The sequence below is a fragment of the Epinephelus lanceolatus genome, chromosome 10, assembly GCF_041903045.1.
Source record: "Epinephelus lanceolatus isolate andai-2023 chromosome 10, ASM4190304v1, whole genome shotgun sequence".
Classification (NCBI taxonomy): Eukaryota; Metazoa; Chordata; class Actinopteri; order Perciformes; family Serranidae; genus Epinephelus; species Epinephelus lanceolatus.
The window spans coordinates 11,732,182-11,748,141 of record NC_135743.1 but is presented as its reverse complement, the minus strand read 5'-3'; the positions used below and the strand labels follow the sequence as shown (position 1 = coordinate 11,748,141).

The window sequence follows — 15,960 nt, the reverse complement described above, 5'->3', positions numbered from 1 at the left end:
TGTTGTTGTACTGCTGCTTCGAGAATATAAGCAAAACAAGCCCGAAAAAGGCACTAAGAGCGTCATCGTCAAGCATCTTGTTATCCGGAACGAGGACTACAGTGTTTTCTTTAAACGTAAACACGTAACATCCGCCCCGCCCCCTATCCAATCAGAAACCTTCCCTGCACCAAACCTTGCGTGGACCCGAATAAAGGTGAATAAAAGGCGATTAAACTGATCTCCCGTGTAAACCCTCATTCAGAATGAATATTTCCCATGTAAATCATTCAGATTTATTTCATTCCTAATGAGAAGCCATCATGTAACCACACCCATTGCTGCATTTCCTGCTGGGATAGTGCCATCAAAAGCAGAATTAGGATCTTTTCCTAACTGTAAGGGGTTACGTGGGGTTAGGTATTTCTGCCTAAACCTAACCACACGTTAACCACAGTGTTGTTGAAATGTGTTTTTTTCCGCTGAAACATTTCATGCTGTTCTTGTTAGACCGTAAAACATTTTTTACTTTTTTTTAAATAGATTTTATTTCTGAGTTTGTAACACCAACAATACACACACTCAGACACAAGAAATACAGGACAGTTCACTAGCAAGGACCACGCCACAGCAATATGTGGTTTAAATGTTTGTTGTAATTCAGGAGGTGTTAGTTGTTTCGGACTGGTGAATGGATGTAGGTGGTTGAAGGTGGAAGAGGGATGTCTTCTGTTAGGCTGATCTGGGAAGATGTACTGGAGATCGGGCACAGGGAGACTCAGTGTGGGGGTTCTGTCTCAGGCGTTTTTTCCACCCGAGCTGATTACAGGTCCTCGAGACGGTACCTAGAATGGGACATGGGAGAGGTATGGATCAGACTGAATACGAAGAGATGAGGGGAGAAGGGAAGAGAGGATGAAGGAATGTTGGTAGGTATGAGGTAGGGAGGATGATGCAAAGGGAGGAGGGTGGGTCGAGAAAGCCAGATAGGCTTGGCAGGTAATCAGGGTTGCGGTTGAGGCGTGGCCCTGCTCCCAAACCGAAGTTTACAAATTAACTTAATAGAAAAAATTTTGAAAACGTGATGAGGGAGTTAAACAGAGTGTACTGGATTTCTTCAAGATGTAGACAAGAAACAATGTAACTTAGCCATTTTGTGAAGCACGGAGGGGAGGCACATTTCCATTCTTGCAAAATAAGACTGTAAAACATTTTAAAACTAAAAACTTTATATTGAATTATCTTGAAGTCAATATAAATTATATATTTACATTAAGTCAGTGATGAAAGGTTATTTGATTTTGACAAAAATTCTCACATCGATGACAGATGAGTTCATGTAGGTTGAACTCCCATGAAGTTTTGGTTAGCAGTTATGCAACACTGCACCACACCTGTCAGTGATGCATAATGATTCATAACTATCTACTGAGTGTTTATCACACAGCGAATAGTAAACTAGTGAATAGTGAGTGACCAAGAGATATATCTTAGAAACTGTGGGATGTGAAGTTTACACTTCTCTGATCATTGTTGGGTATCTAACACCGGTGTCCACCTCACTGCGTCTCACTGGCTGTCATCCCCTTGAGGTGAACACTCTCAGTTTTCATGTTCGCAGCTCTCACAACTCAATCTCAGCAGAAAAGAGTACCGTGAAGGGAAAATAATCTTCTGAGAAATATCGAGGAGGAAGGCTGGAGGGGAAGAGCCTCAGGGGAGAAAGGTTGTACTGTATCAGGCCTGGTTGAATCTCAGCATTGATCTCGTGAATAATAGAGCTCCAGCGGCCACGTGACAATATCAGACGTGACATCCAACGACAACCTGGATCCACCACTCCTCAGAGCCACGCACAGACACACACTTGCACGCATGCACACTGCATGTAACCTTGTAAATCTGTGACTCATCCGGTCTAATCTGTCTAACTGTGAAAACGCTTTAAATGAAAGTATCCGAAAGGTCAGCGTTAACTTCCCAAAACATGAAGTTATTTCTGTTTGGCTACAAATCACTGCCTCACAGAAGAGTCATCAATATGAAACAGCCTCATAAAAGAAAAACAAGTCGATCTCCTGTGTTTCCATGTATTCTTAAGCTTCTTAATAATACATAAAGAAACAGCTAATGTCCAATGCTCGGAGCTAACACACACACACACGCTCCCACTGACATGTTTACTGTCTGTTCCCACTCATCATTCATTCACCCTGACAAATCTCTGTGAGAAAAATCTGCAAGTCTGCATTTTTTTTCTCCCCCAGTGGATTGTATCTCTGGGTTTGTTTTACCTGTTTCTCCTCTCATAAATGTATTCATGCAAGCAACTAGTGAACATTTAGGGGGAAGAGGGAGCTCAGAGCAGCTGAGGTGAAGGGACACAGAGGAAGATACCAGAGGTGGATAGTAACTAAGTACTTGTATTTTGCTTGAGTATGTTTGGCTTTTGTTAGTTTATATTTTTTCCACATTTCAGAGGGAAATACTGCACTTTTGACCCAACTAAAATTTTTCAGTTTTGGAATTTAGTTAAAGGAGCAGTGTGTAAGATTTTGGAGGATTTAGAGGCATCCAGCGGTGAAGATTGCAGATTGCAACTAGCTGAAACTTCTCCAGGTCAGAATTCCTTCCAGTGTTAATCGTTCAGGAGGTTTTTACTTGTCTTCCTCTCCAAAACAAACGGACCAGGGGTCTCATTTATAAACAATGCATACGCACAAAATGATTCCTGAAAGTGGTGTACGCCACCTCCCATGCAAAAGTTGTGATGTATAAAAACAGACTTGATGGGAGAAACTTTGACCCATGCTTACGAACATTTTGGAGACAGGTGGAAGCCTGATCGTAGTAATTGTAAAATATTTTTTAGCGCACACTATTTTTGGCTTTTGTTGGTGCGTACATTTTTAGTATGGATCCTATGCATTATTCTATAAATGAGTACCTAATAAAAATGTGTATAAACTAGTATTTTAAACTAGCTCCACCTCATGCGGCTGCAACAGTAAAACACTGATGCATTATTAGTGTAAACGGTACATAACAATAAAACAGTTACAAGAGCACTTCTTGCTGATAGTAGCTACTTACACAGTTTTTCTGAAGTACTATTTTGAATGCTGGACTATGGAGTATTTTACAGTGCTGTAGCTGCTTAAGTAAAACAAAGACCTAAATAGTTCTTCCACCGCTCTAAGAAAAGGAGGGAGGGAGGGAAGCAGAGAAAGCAAAGGTTACAATAGGTCAGGTAACAGAAGAAGAATAAGCTCCTATCAGTATTTTTTTTCCAGGTACACCACCAGCCCCGTCAAGAGACCCACACCTCACCCTGAGGCTATGCCAGGGAATTATGACTGGAGGACTGGCCTGTCATTATGTTATTATCCTCACTACCGCTTGCAGCTTTGACGTGTGTAAAAGCACACACACACACACACGCTCACACATACATATCCATACTCGTGAACAAATGCACAGACCACCCCCCACCACCATTGCTGATTTGCGTTATGAGGGAATTCCCTGCTCAGACCTGCAGAAGGTAAGCAGGTGAAAGAGAGAGTACAGTATGTGCTCATTAAAGGGACAGGTTACCCCAAAATCTAAATTACATATTGTCCTCTTACCTGTAGTGCTGTTTATCAGTCTAGATTGTTTTGGTGTGAGTTGCTGAGAGTTGGAGATATCAACCATAGAGATGTCTGCCTTCTCTCCAATATAATGGAACTAGATGGCACTCGGCTTGTGGTGCTCGAAGCGCCAAAAAATACATTTGAAAAACTCAATAACAATGAGGGAGGGAAGAGAGGATGAAGAACTAAACCAATCTAGACTGATAAACACGACTAAAGGTAAAAGAAACTAAATGTATTGTTGATGATTGGGTGAACTGTCCCTTTAAGAGCAAATTGTAGACCAATATGCAAATTCTCGCATCTCGTAAGCAGAGAGAAAAGCTTACGTAACTATTCTGGAGGATGTGTAAGTCAGGGCAGTGTGTCAAGACTGCGGCTGCTGCGTGCCAGGTCACAGGAAGACACTGGGTGAGAGGTTAGGAAAGCGCTGACATCGGCTGTAGGTGACTTGAGAATGAAACTATAGTTTGAAAAAGGGGTTGCACAAACACTCTTTGCATCTACATCTACATCGACATGCGTTTATCTGACTCCAGGCCCAGGCTGGCTGGGTTTTGTATCAGAAGCTGGGGGTATGCACAGTATGAGAACCCGATTCACATCATGTCTCCACTCCTTAAGTGCTTCCACTCCCTAAACACTTAAGATTACATAATATACCCTCACCTGTTGCACACACACACACACACACACACACACAGACAAGAAATGCAATGACTTGCCCTGACAGACCTGTTACGAAGGAATGAACATGCCTCAGAACAAAAAGAACACGGGCAATATGCAAATCAAGTCACCTGAAAGGTGGGTGTTGTTGTGATAAGGAAATTAAACATGGTTATATAATATGTTGGAAGATGATCACAGACTCATCCCCATCGCCACTCCTTTCAGCTACTGCATCCGGCGGTGACCTCAAAGCACCTGGCCAAGAAGAAAACTTACACAAACTACTTTTTTAATGCAGCTTTTCACAGCTGCTCTTATTTATTTTTGGAATTTTTTGTGTTTTAATGTAATTTTACATGAATCTCGTCATATAATAGACAATACAGTTTTTTCTTTTATTGGTCATGTAACAAAGCATTACATAATGAAATGTGATGGCATGAAAGATAGGACTTAAGACACAATAGCGATATGGTGTTGACAGACGGTTACCTGACTTGGACTTTGGCTTATTTATCTTTAAAACTGCACTCTTAAAATATTTTTATGATGACAGCTGTTCAAATTATTATGTATAATATAATAGGTGGTGCTAGTGGTGATGAACCCACCAAGAATTTACCTCCGCTCAGCAGTTTCCCACCCTTTATAGCATCTTTTAGCTCATTGTTTTTTGTTTTCTGTTGTGGTTCATTGCCACCGTTCTCATCAGTGTCAGCTCCAGATGCAGTCAGTAGCTAGCCTGGAAATCCAGACTCAAACCTAGAAAGATTTTGAGTCTGGCCCTCACCGATACACCCTTCCTACCCAAGGGGCGGCACTAACTGAGGCATTTCAAATGCCGCCGCACACAGTTGTATAGCTCGATGGCCAATCACAGCAAAAAACAAGGTGACGTATTCATTGCGCTAAACCCCATTTGTTTGCCGAACAGTGGGGCTAACTGATATATTATGCTTTTGCCGTATCCCATCGGCAAAACAGCAAAAACATCCTTCCTGGAAACGAAGGCTTCTAGGGCAGTCTTCTGTTCCTCTCTCAAGGAAAAAGATAAGTGTAGTTGGCTTAGCGTTTCTTCCAAAGGTAAATTCGGCAGCTGCCACCTTGGCTGTTTACTTTTCGACTCCTACGGCGCAGCGCTGTCGTCATCACGTTACGCCCAGCCAGAGCCCGCCTCTGTCAGATAGACTGATCTGATTGGTCCAATGGCGATTCAGCGGGCTCTGCTCGTTGGGGAAAGATCCCTGTGCAGAGCAAATTCGAATTTGCTAGGGGCGGGGCATCTGGATTTCCAGATTAGTAGGCAGCTGTTTTGAGCCAAAAGCTCTCAATAAACCCACTTTGAGCTACCTGCCCAGCACCAAATGACAACGTTAGCAGCAAGCTAACCAGGTGTTGAACATACTGGAGCATTTTGTGACTTAAGAGCCAGATATTTTGCTGTGTTCCATTTACCTCAAAAGTCGGAGGTCGGAGAACAAGTCAGAAAACTATTACCAGCAATACCAGCCCATGCCAGGTTAGCCATTGTTAGCAATACCAGTTGATAACAACGCAGTTCACTATATTGTAGCCCTTCAAACACAGTAGCAACATGTCCACAGATAGAAGTTGGACACAAATGTGTGTATGATTTATTTAATGAAACACAAATAAGACAGAAGCTTATAAACGTGTCAGGTCTCATTCTGAAGTCGTCGAAATCCGGCGCTTGGGCACTGACTTGTGGCGTCAGAAACTAAACTAAGAAACAAAAAAAGGCGTCCTTTAACGTCAGCATTATACGTGGCTGGTTGCCCTTATAGTTTAACGGTGCCCAGCGGGGTCAGGGGGAAACGTGGCGGGACAAGGATGAAATTTTAGGCGGCGAGAGTCCAAATTGGGTAGGTGGGAGGAGTGGTGGATGGGTCCAACAAACACCGACCTTCACCCGAGAGAGCGGTGTTCACGTCGCGTAAGATTCTAAAGCCAAACCAGGGTCTTTTTTCCTAAACACAACCATGTGTGTTTGTTGAAGGAAACGAAACACGTCAATTCGCAGCGTTGTACCGACATAGTGCCTTTATTTTAGTTAAATTTTCTGTGAAAATGGAAGTGCATCTTGAAAGAAGAGAACTTGACATGGCGTTCCAGAACGTCAACACCCAACACACCCAGGGTACCTTGCACATTTTATGTGGACGTGGAAAGTCCACGACCAAAAGGACAATATGTGACAAGGTCGGAGTGAGAATGTGTTGTTATAATATTGCTACAGCTCTTACTACAGTATGCGAGGAGCGGCCATATTGGATTTTTAGGTCACCGTTGGTGAGGTTCCTCGGACTGTTCTGAGCTGGAAATCCGACTTCAGGGGGTGTTCCAGCTGAAATTTCTGACATGCAACTTGGGAATTCCAACTTTCCAGTGCAAATGAGACGTATCATTTGCCTCAGGAGTTGGCGGAGACCAAAAATGGAGCTAAAAAGTGAGCAAATGTTGGACTGACATTGATCAGCTGGACACAAACACAGCCCCAGATGAATGCTGATGTTTCTCTGTGTTGTGTGGTTTGTTTACAGCTTGTTTCCACTGCCCTCAAATGGCCAACAAATCAGTTATTGCCAGTTTAATTCAAGAGGAGACTCACTAACTGCTGTTGTTACAGAAACTTGCTTAGAAAGCAATTAGCTGAATAGGAAGCATGGCAGCAGAGGAAGTTGATGTTAAATCATCCGTAACTGTATTCAGTGAGTGATGTTATTTATTAGTTTATATGAAAAGCGTCATGCTCCCTGTATATCCAGCAGACATGTGACTGAGGGCTGCTCTCATTGTGTGTGACGGGCCTTCCTCATTCATCAGAGCTGCAACTCTGCCGCGCATTCTTATGAAAGCTTATGAAAGCTTATGAAATCATAAACCACAAAACCGCCACGCCTGTAGTGTACAAGCCCGTTGACATGGTACTGAGAGAGAGAGAGAGAGAGGGAGATAGTGGGAATGTTGGCATTCATCAATTAAACACCTTGTAATTAGAGAAAATATTCCAATAAAAATAAATGAGAAGAAAGGACCCACCACACCCAGTCCATGCATCTGCATCATGTACACACACAAGAGACCTGCCAAAGTCATAAATCTGGCCATGTAATATTTTGGGAGATAAAAATACACTTAAATACACCCCATTCAGCTCTTCAGCAAAATGTTTTACCAAGAGTTTGTCTGTGTGCCGAGAAGTACACCTTTGCTTATCACATTCAGATATTGATCTCAGAATATTGTTTTATTTATATGTAACTTGGGAAGTGTTCGATTTAGGAGCGCAGCACACTTTCTGAGCAGGCCCAGAAAGTGATAAATATGACTCACAGATAAACGCTCTTGGCTCTGTCTTTAAGAAAAAGCTGAAAAGAAAGACAGTGTACGTCATTATTTGGACTATTTCTGCTGCTAATGCAGGTTTATGATGTTCAACTGAATGAAAGCAAAGAAGCCCAGCGCTGTTTTAGGCTGTAACACAAGAGGAATGTAACAAATATGGCAACTATTTACAGAGAATTATGTGCTAAATAAACTCAGAGCATGCTCAGAATCGCTTTCGCACCACATCAGTATATTTTAATGAGGACCACTATCATACAAGAGCCAGGTGATCCCCAGATTCACCGTGTAACCCTCCCTCTCTGCCTCACCTCTCCCCTCGGTCGCTGCCCAGAGTGCTGCACAAGGAGTGGAAAATACAGTCACCTAAAAATACACTGCACATAAACAACACACTTACAAACACATGGGTACACACACAAGCCAAATGTCTTTAATATTAGAAAGCACAAGGCTGACACCTGAGACACTCAGCGCAGCGGTGTCACCCCCCCCTCCCCCCTCTGCTCCTCCTTAAATTAGTCCAGCCGTGGCCAGAGGGTCCAGTCTGATCCGCTCTGCTGCAGGCTGGCAGTTAGCGACGAGGTGGAGGGTGGGGGGGGTCGGGTGTAAGTGCTGGGGGACACATGCTTATGACATCACAGCCCAGTTGGCCCTGCATGCCTGTGGCAGTCACACGGGGCATCACCAGGCCTGACGTGGCGGATGGGAGGGGATGTGTGTGAAAAGGTCACAGAGACCAACGTGGCCTCCATCCTGGGATTCTCCTTATCGTAACGCCTCTGCCCTACAAAACACACACTGCAGTACGTATACACACACACAGGTTAAACTCACACAGGTGTGACATGCGCAGTATATTCTAACTGTTGTATTTTGTTTGTATTTTACTCAAACCCCCGTGCTGTGTTTGTTGTCTGCTCATTTCCTCTCCCACTCCTTTAAGGCTTCATTCAGCTCTCATCTTTAGCTGAGCCTCCACGTTGTTCCATTCTTTTAAATTCTTTCCACATATTGCTACAGACCTGTTCGATGTCGTCTAGTTTTCTCCCACCATCAACTGTCTCCACTTGTTTCCATCTTCCTGTAGTTATTCATATCTCTCTCCAGCACCTTGCATCTCTTCTTCTCTCTTTGTTTTACCTCTTGCTTGTGCTCAGCCTCCATTTCTTTCAACTCTCTGTATATTTGTTTTCTTTCCTTTGTGCTTTTAACCTCAACTGTTGGAGCCATATCCTTCCACAAGATATCAATTTCCATTTCTTGATTGTTGACTATTTTTAAAGAGCTTTTAGTCTCATTTAGAAAATATGTTTATACATGTCTTTGTCTTTTCTTTTCATGTCCCCTTCTTACTTAAAAGATTGTTTTAATTGATTATTATACAGAAACCAAGATTTAAATGTAGACTTTCAAATAATGTTTTTTATATTTGCATATCTTTTTCTAGACAATAAATCAGTAATACTGATCTAGATATCCTGTTTTTATTATTTTTTTAAATCAATTCGGCTTTGCTGTCATTTTGCTGTACATTTGTGTGCAGAGCAGAATAAGAGAGGAATAAAACTTGCAATGGAGGTGCCCAGTAGCTCAGAGGGTCCCATGTACAATGGCAGCGTCCTTGCCGCAACCGCCATGGGCTCGATTCCAGCCCGCAGCCCTATGTTGCATGAGGGCCACCCCAAGATGTCCTGTCATTAAAGGCAAAATACCTAAGAAATAAATAAATAAATAAAATAATATATGAAATATATAAATAAAATTATGAACAAATAAATACGAGTACTGTCCCTGAAAACAATCTAAAATAAAGTATTTAAATAAAGTATTTAAAAAGTGCCCAGTAAAGGTAAAGAGATAAAAAAAAATTAAGTGTTTAGTGCCGATACTGACTCTAATTGAAAATATTTATTTGCAGTCTATAGTAAACATGTATTAGCTATAAGATGTGATTTTAGTCAGCTGTTTGCTCTTTTAGATTAATACCCACAACAGGCATGAAAGTGAGTGTCAGCACTGTAAAAACCTGCAATAACTGAATTTTTTTGGCCACATGGGGGCAGCAGCAAAAAGTTGTGAGCACCACACTGACATATTATTGCCTTTAATTTGACGTGGCAAACGTTATGGCAAACAGTTGATTATTCATACATCCAGCAGCAGACACAGAGCAGCAGTAGCACTTATCAGGAGTTGTGTTTGCGTCCAGTACTCACTCTCTTTTAGCTCTGTTTTTGGTCTCCACCATAGATTGGAAGAAAATAATGGACTCAGTCACCAGGATGTCACCCATTGGTTGTGGACTGTCGTTTTGAAGCCTTGTGTTTGGCTTTTTTTTGGCTGTCGCTGTGGGTTTTTTTTTGGAGCCAGAAGCGACCATATTTGGAAGAATGTGTGGATCTGACTCACAGGCTATAGCGACACCCCGCAGACAGACTGTCACTCAAAGCGACCACGGCCTTAATTATGTGTAACTTAAATGTAAATGAGTGAGTTAAATATAAATTCAACCCTGTACAGTTGTCATGTGGGTTGATATTAGGTATAAAGATGGAAAGCATTTTTGTACCAGGCTGTGAAACTGTTTTTTTCTGCTGTAAAGTTGGGCATTTGAACATGCGAGTCTATGGGGATTGACTGGCTTTTGGTGCCATCATCAAGTGGCCATTTTAAGCACTGGAGTTTGTCACTTGGTCTCTACCAACTCCTGGGGTAAATATCTGGCTCTTTAGCTGCTAAATGCTCCATTATGTTCACCACTTAGTCGCTGTCTGCTATTTGCTGCTGAGCAGATGGTGCACAGTAGGTTTTTGGAGCTTTTTTACAGAAAACATCTGCCTGCTAAAAATGATGCCATCAGAGCAGTGAGCATCAATCAAAACGGTAAAGCTGTGGGTCTGACAACCAAAACAATGAGCTGAAACTCACCAAAGCTGAGGAGAGCTGCAGATTCAGGTGCTAAATCTCTGTAGGGGTAATTCTGTCATAATGTAATGTAGTAATGTTATCATAAAAATAGCAATTATAGCTGCTTTATCTTGACGAGAAAGTCGTAGTTGTCAGGTAATGAATTTATTGCTTACAATTATTGTTTAAATAATATTACTAAAGACACAATATCCAGTCAAAATAATGGTGTCACCTCTTTGCAGGGTGAATGGGCTTCACGCTGCTCGTCTTTCATGCATAAAGCACGAGGTGAGTGTGTGTCACACACAGGATTACGGAGCGAGAGATGAGGTACTGATAGATGCAGACTCAGCCTTGGCTCCGACTTTGACTCTCTTATTTCTCTCTGGAGGAGAGTCCAGAAAGATCAGGGAGCCTCCAGCTGGCACACACACATTCGCAAATTGTCTCTGTGTCCCAGCTCCCTCCGCCCCTCCCGACCCACATACAGTTCATATGACAGCGACCATGTGGTCTGGATGCAGAATATAAAGTCAGATTATTTTACAGTGAACATGTTGTCACCTCTCAGAAGACCTGCTACTGATCGCTTAGCAGTGTGTTGCTCCAGTTGGCTGCTGTGATACTGACTAATCACTGCCTGATCACTGGTCTTGTGACCACAGTGACCGGACCAATATGAACACACGTTGCCATACATCACAGAGAATGTAAAACACTTAAACATGTATGATATGCTGTGAACCTTCCTTCAGTGTTCTGAATATCAGAGGTGGACAGTAACAGATAAACTATGTAAATGTATTCAGTTACTGTACTTTGGAAGTATTTTGAGTCACTATAATAATATAAGTTTAGAGAGTGAGCAAGGAGAAGTAGAGTAAGACATGTATGCAGCAAAGTACAGAATACAAAAGAACAATTTACAATAAAAGTGATTAAAATATGTGCATAAATACACAACTATGCAAAAGGCATCTTGCGATAAAAGGTAAAGTATTTGTTTTTGCAAAAAGCATAACTGTTTAATGCAACTTTATACTTTTACCTTTAAAAGCACAGTCAAAATAAAGCAAAAGAGATCTTCTGATTTCACTCGACTACATTAATGTGATCACTGTAGTTACTTTGCTTCTGTAGGAAACAGTTATCCAAGAAAAACATACAATAAACTCATTAAATATGCATTATTTGATGGATTAAGCTTTTCATATGGTGTATAAAATTATCTGTTTTACCATTACATGGACAACAACATTACATAGACACTTCTTACACATTAACAGTAATATAATACTTTGAAAGGGAACAGAAGTACTTTTACTTTTGAGACAAAACTAAACAATGTATTGTGTGCCTGTATGTACGTTTAAATGTACATTTTTTTTATTCAAAGCTGTGGTAGGCAGAAATGTGGAAAAGGACCAACAATAACGGCAGAATTTGAAAATACACCCTCCACCTGCAGCCCTCCTCTCTGTCTTAAGCCCCTCCCACCACGCGCACGCCTCATACAGTTACCCAGTGTTTCCCATACACTGATTTATTTAATCTTATTTTATTGTCCAGTTGCACACACCTCATCCGCTCAGCCCCTTCTCTCCCCACGCTTGGAAGAGAGAGTGGGCAGCAGCTCAGGAGATGGACCCTCAGTCAGCGGCTGTAGCAATTCGAATCAGGACGGCTTAAACCTCACAGCATCAGGTGTCACAGCAGGCTGGTAGCAGGTGGCAGCAACGGGTGTAACCTATGAAAGAATGAAGGTTTGCTGATCCGGCAGGGAGTCAGGACTGTCGGGGTTTGTGCATACTGATTTAGGTTGTGGCTGCTGACTGGGGGTTCCCCTCTGGAGCTGCTGCCTGCTCTCCTCCCGGAAGAGATGGTCTGTAGCGGTGGGGAGTGAGGCGGTGGAGGCGTGATGATTTGAGGCACATGGATTTGAAGCAGCAGTCGTGAGCCTTTGGCTCTGGGTAGCAGAAGGCGAAACTCTTAGCAACATTTTCTCCTCATCTCTGAAACACTTTGCCGATATTGACGTGTTTTTTTTCGTTTTCTGTCACACTCTGTTTTAGATTCTCTTGGTTTGCTTTGCAGTGTAGGCAGTTGTTGCTGATACTGGAATAGCAACTTTTTCTGCAGGATTCTGTGCCGATGAATGAGACTTTCACCGAAGGAACATGCACTCGTGTTTGGAGAACAGTCTGAAAACAGAACCAAGAGGAGGTGCAGAAATCTAGTTTTCTCTCAGTCCACTTGAATTACAATATGCTCAGATCTTACTATGGGATTTAGCCCAATAAAGCCAAAATGAAACTGCCTACGCCAGCTTTAAATAAATTGTTATTGCTTTAAAGCTGCATTTACTCAAAGGAGCTCCACTGCTGGCAGCACTTGTATATTACACCATTAAACACATCACACTCACAGTCCTGTGTACAGCTTCATACCATTCCACAGTGTGGATCCTGTCACAGGTGTCCCTGCATCCCCTCAACCAGCCAACAGTTTTTGGGACATCCCACAGGATTCACTCGTCGGTGAGCGTGGATCGATTCCACCCGCCTCTGGATTCATTCCACGCTTTACCAACCGTGTGATCTGCTCAAAAACACACACATACTTGCCACACGTGTGTGCATGACTGGGTGCTCTCACTCCTCTGAAAGAGGAATATTCTGCACAGCCTTTGAAAAGGAAAGAGGAGTTTAAAATCATAAGCCCTCTGCTGCACCTGATATCCTGATAGCTGTGTTTACCTGCAGGGTGCAACATCTCCGGGCATAAACACGTGTGTGATGGATGAGTGAGAGAGTGACATAGCCTTACAGAGGACTGACTTCAACAGTTTCTTTTCCCTCCATGCTAAACCACAGAGCAGCATGTGTTATGTAGAACAGAAAATACATGTGACCTATTTGCAGGTCTCCTCGAGTGTGTGAATGTGTGTGCACACAACTGTGTGCTCACCGCTCTCTATGTAGGGACCATCCCTTGTAAAAGTGTGTGGTTTCTTCACAGGATATGGGTTTCTGGTGAAGAAGACACAGAGAGGAAGTGCTCTAAAGAAAGCTTCTCTTCTTTTGTTTCTCTCTCTTCCCATCTCTGACTCCTCTCTTTCTTTCCACGGGACAGACGTCACGTCACACGTGGATGTTCAGGATGATTTATGTAGAATAGAGAAGTGTAGACTTGTCTTGTCTGGTAGCTTAACACAGACGCAGACGCTCTCTTCTTGCTTCCTCTATGACACCTATATGAAAATGTTTAGTGGGTGATTGCTGAAGAATTAAAGGACACACACGGCGAATTTATTGAGGTGTAATCATCGATGTATTAGGGAACTGGATACAGTGTTGGAGGCATAGACTGTATATAAAGATGGGAAACGTGTTTTCACGTCATCCTACTGTATAAAAAGCCAAAATATCCCAGAAATGGCCACTGCCATCTTGCGCTGGTGACGTCATTTGGTCATTTAGTCATTTAGTCCCTGCTCATACACCTGTGCGACCAAGTGCAAGCAACACCATTGATCATGAGCACACAAAGCTGTCAATCATTACATCAAACCCTCTTTTTATAGTTTCAACTAATTAATAAAACCCAAACTTGAACATATGTCAGCATCATTAGAACAACCTGAAAATTTCTGAGGTGCACTTTGCTCTTTTAGTTTGTCCTATCTGCTATCATGGAGGGGGTGGGGTTTATGACCCATACTGAGTTTGAAACCACAGAATTTAATGTGTTAAGTGTTTCATAATGAATCTATTTGCTTCTCTTACTAACTGTTTGTCTGCTTTTATAATGTTGTCTTTTGTGTTTGGTAAGCCGAAGTCAAATTTCCACCCGTGGTAAACAATAAAGATATATTCTATTCTATTCTGCAACCTGCCACCGGGGGCCATCGAAATATGTTGACTTTCTTTTTGGGAGCTGTCATGATGTCGTCCATTTTTATTATGCAGTCTATAGTTGGAGACGGGCCCCGTTTATTCATTAGAAAGTTGCTCAGTGGTGCACGACACCAGAAAAGTTCGCCGCATCCTCCGCATCATTGGACCTATAAAGCGAGCGCACTAGAGACTTCCGGTTTAGCTGGAAGTCTAGTTAGCCCTCTGTTAACTTGAAAGGGAAAAAAAGTGCGACTTTTATAGACTTGTTGACTAGAAATGTTATCAGACTGAATGGATCAAATCTTAATAGTGAAATGAGTCATTTTGCGGAGGTTGTGACGCTGGAAAAAAAGAAATACAGCGCTTCACAGACGTCTCTTTCAATATAATTCAATTTTATTTATAACACCCAATATCGCAAATCACAATTTGCCTCTCACAGTAGATAAGAAAAAAATCCCCCTAAAAAAAACCTTTAACAGAGAAAAAAATGGTAGAAACCAAATATAAGATAATGTGAACAAGTCTTTTTGGGCCCCATGGCATCACGTGACGACCCGTAATTTGTAATTCCTTTGTTTTACGCTTGGCACACTTCCTGGGAGCCTGTGTGCATCAAATTAAGTTGCACTGACTCTGATATCAGCTTCTAAGGATCAGTATTTCGCCAATATTCTTTACGATGAAATCCGGCAGTAAGAACAGCAACAAAAAAACCCCACACTCATATCTTAAAAACCAACATGCACAAACTTGAGAAACACCAGAGTACAAAAATCAAATCAGAAAACATTTTACAAGCCAAGTGATTTAGGAGCGTTATCGATGTGTCTGTCTGTCTGTCCACAACACAAAGACCGAGTGCTCTGGTCTCAGCTGTAGGGAAATTAAAAATTCTTCCTCATTTCTACCCCTTGATGAAACACTGAGTTGACTTGTATAGACGGTGTCAAGAGGAGTTTGGAACTACAGGTTGCAGCAGTGTGGCGCGCTCCACGTGCTGCCTGGGCCTGTTTGACTCCTGAACACTGAGGGACAGCTTCGCCACAGCTCCTTCATATTTAATTGTTACGTTGAATTATTCTGGCTCACTGCCGTGTTGTGCCACCCTGAATTGGGCCGCGGAGTTTGTGAGCATATCTCTGTGTCCGTGTGTGTGTGTGTGTGTGTGTGTGTGTGTAGGACAGGGACAACAGGGACAGTGATGTGGCAGTTGTGCCTGAGTTTGCCACGAACACTGGAAGCCTGTGGGAAAGCAGAGCCATAGCAACAGAATGAATTAATGAACAGGATTCGAATGCTACGTTTAACACAAGGTACAAGCTCAAACACACACACACACACACACACACACACACACATGTAGGAGCACAAGTACAAGCCAGCTGGTGGTTTCATATTCAACACAGGTAACCTGGTGATGCAGGTTGGGCCAGAGCTACTTCTACCACTACAAAACACCCGGCCGGCAGCTCGCAGCATTATACCAAACATCATGT

General features: G+C 42.4%; 1 protein-coding gene across 3 annotated transcripts in view; it reads left to right on the top strand.

Moving 5' to 3' along the window:
- alg2 (ALG2 alpha-1,3/1,6-mannosyltransferase) overlaps positions 1 to 15,960 on the top strand; it is a 113,216-nt gene that overhangs the window by 80,736 nt on the left and 16,520 nt on the right. The window contains exon 1 of one of the 3 annotated variants that reach the window (XM_078171522.1): positions 15,644 to 15,777. The exons of the other annotated variants lie outside the window; for them this stretch is intronic. The gene's annotated coding sequence lies outside the window, so the exon portion shown is untranslated. Of the gene's footprint in view, positions 1 to 15,643; positions 15,778 to 15,960 lie in introns of those variants that run through there. 3 annotated transcript variants of the gene reach the window in all.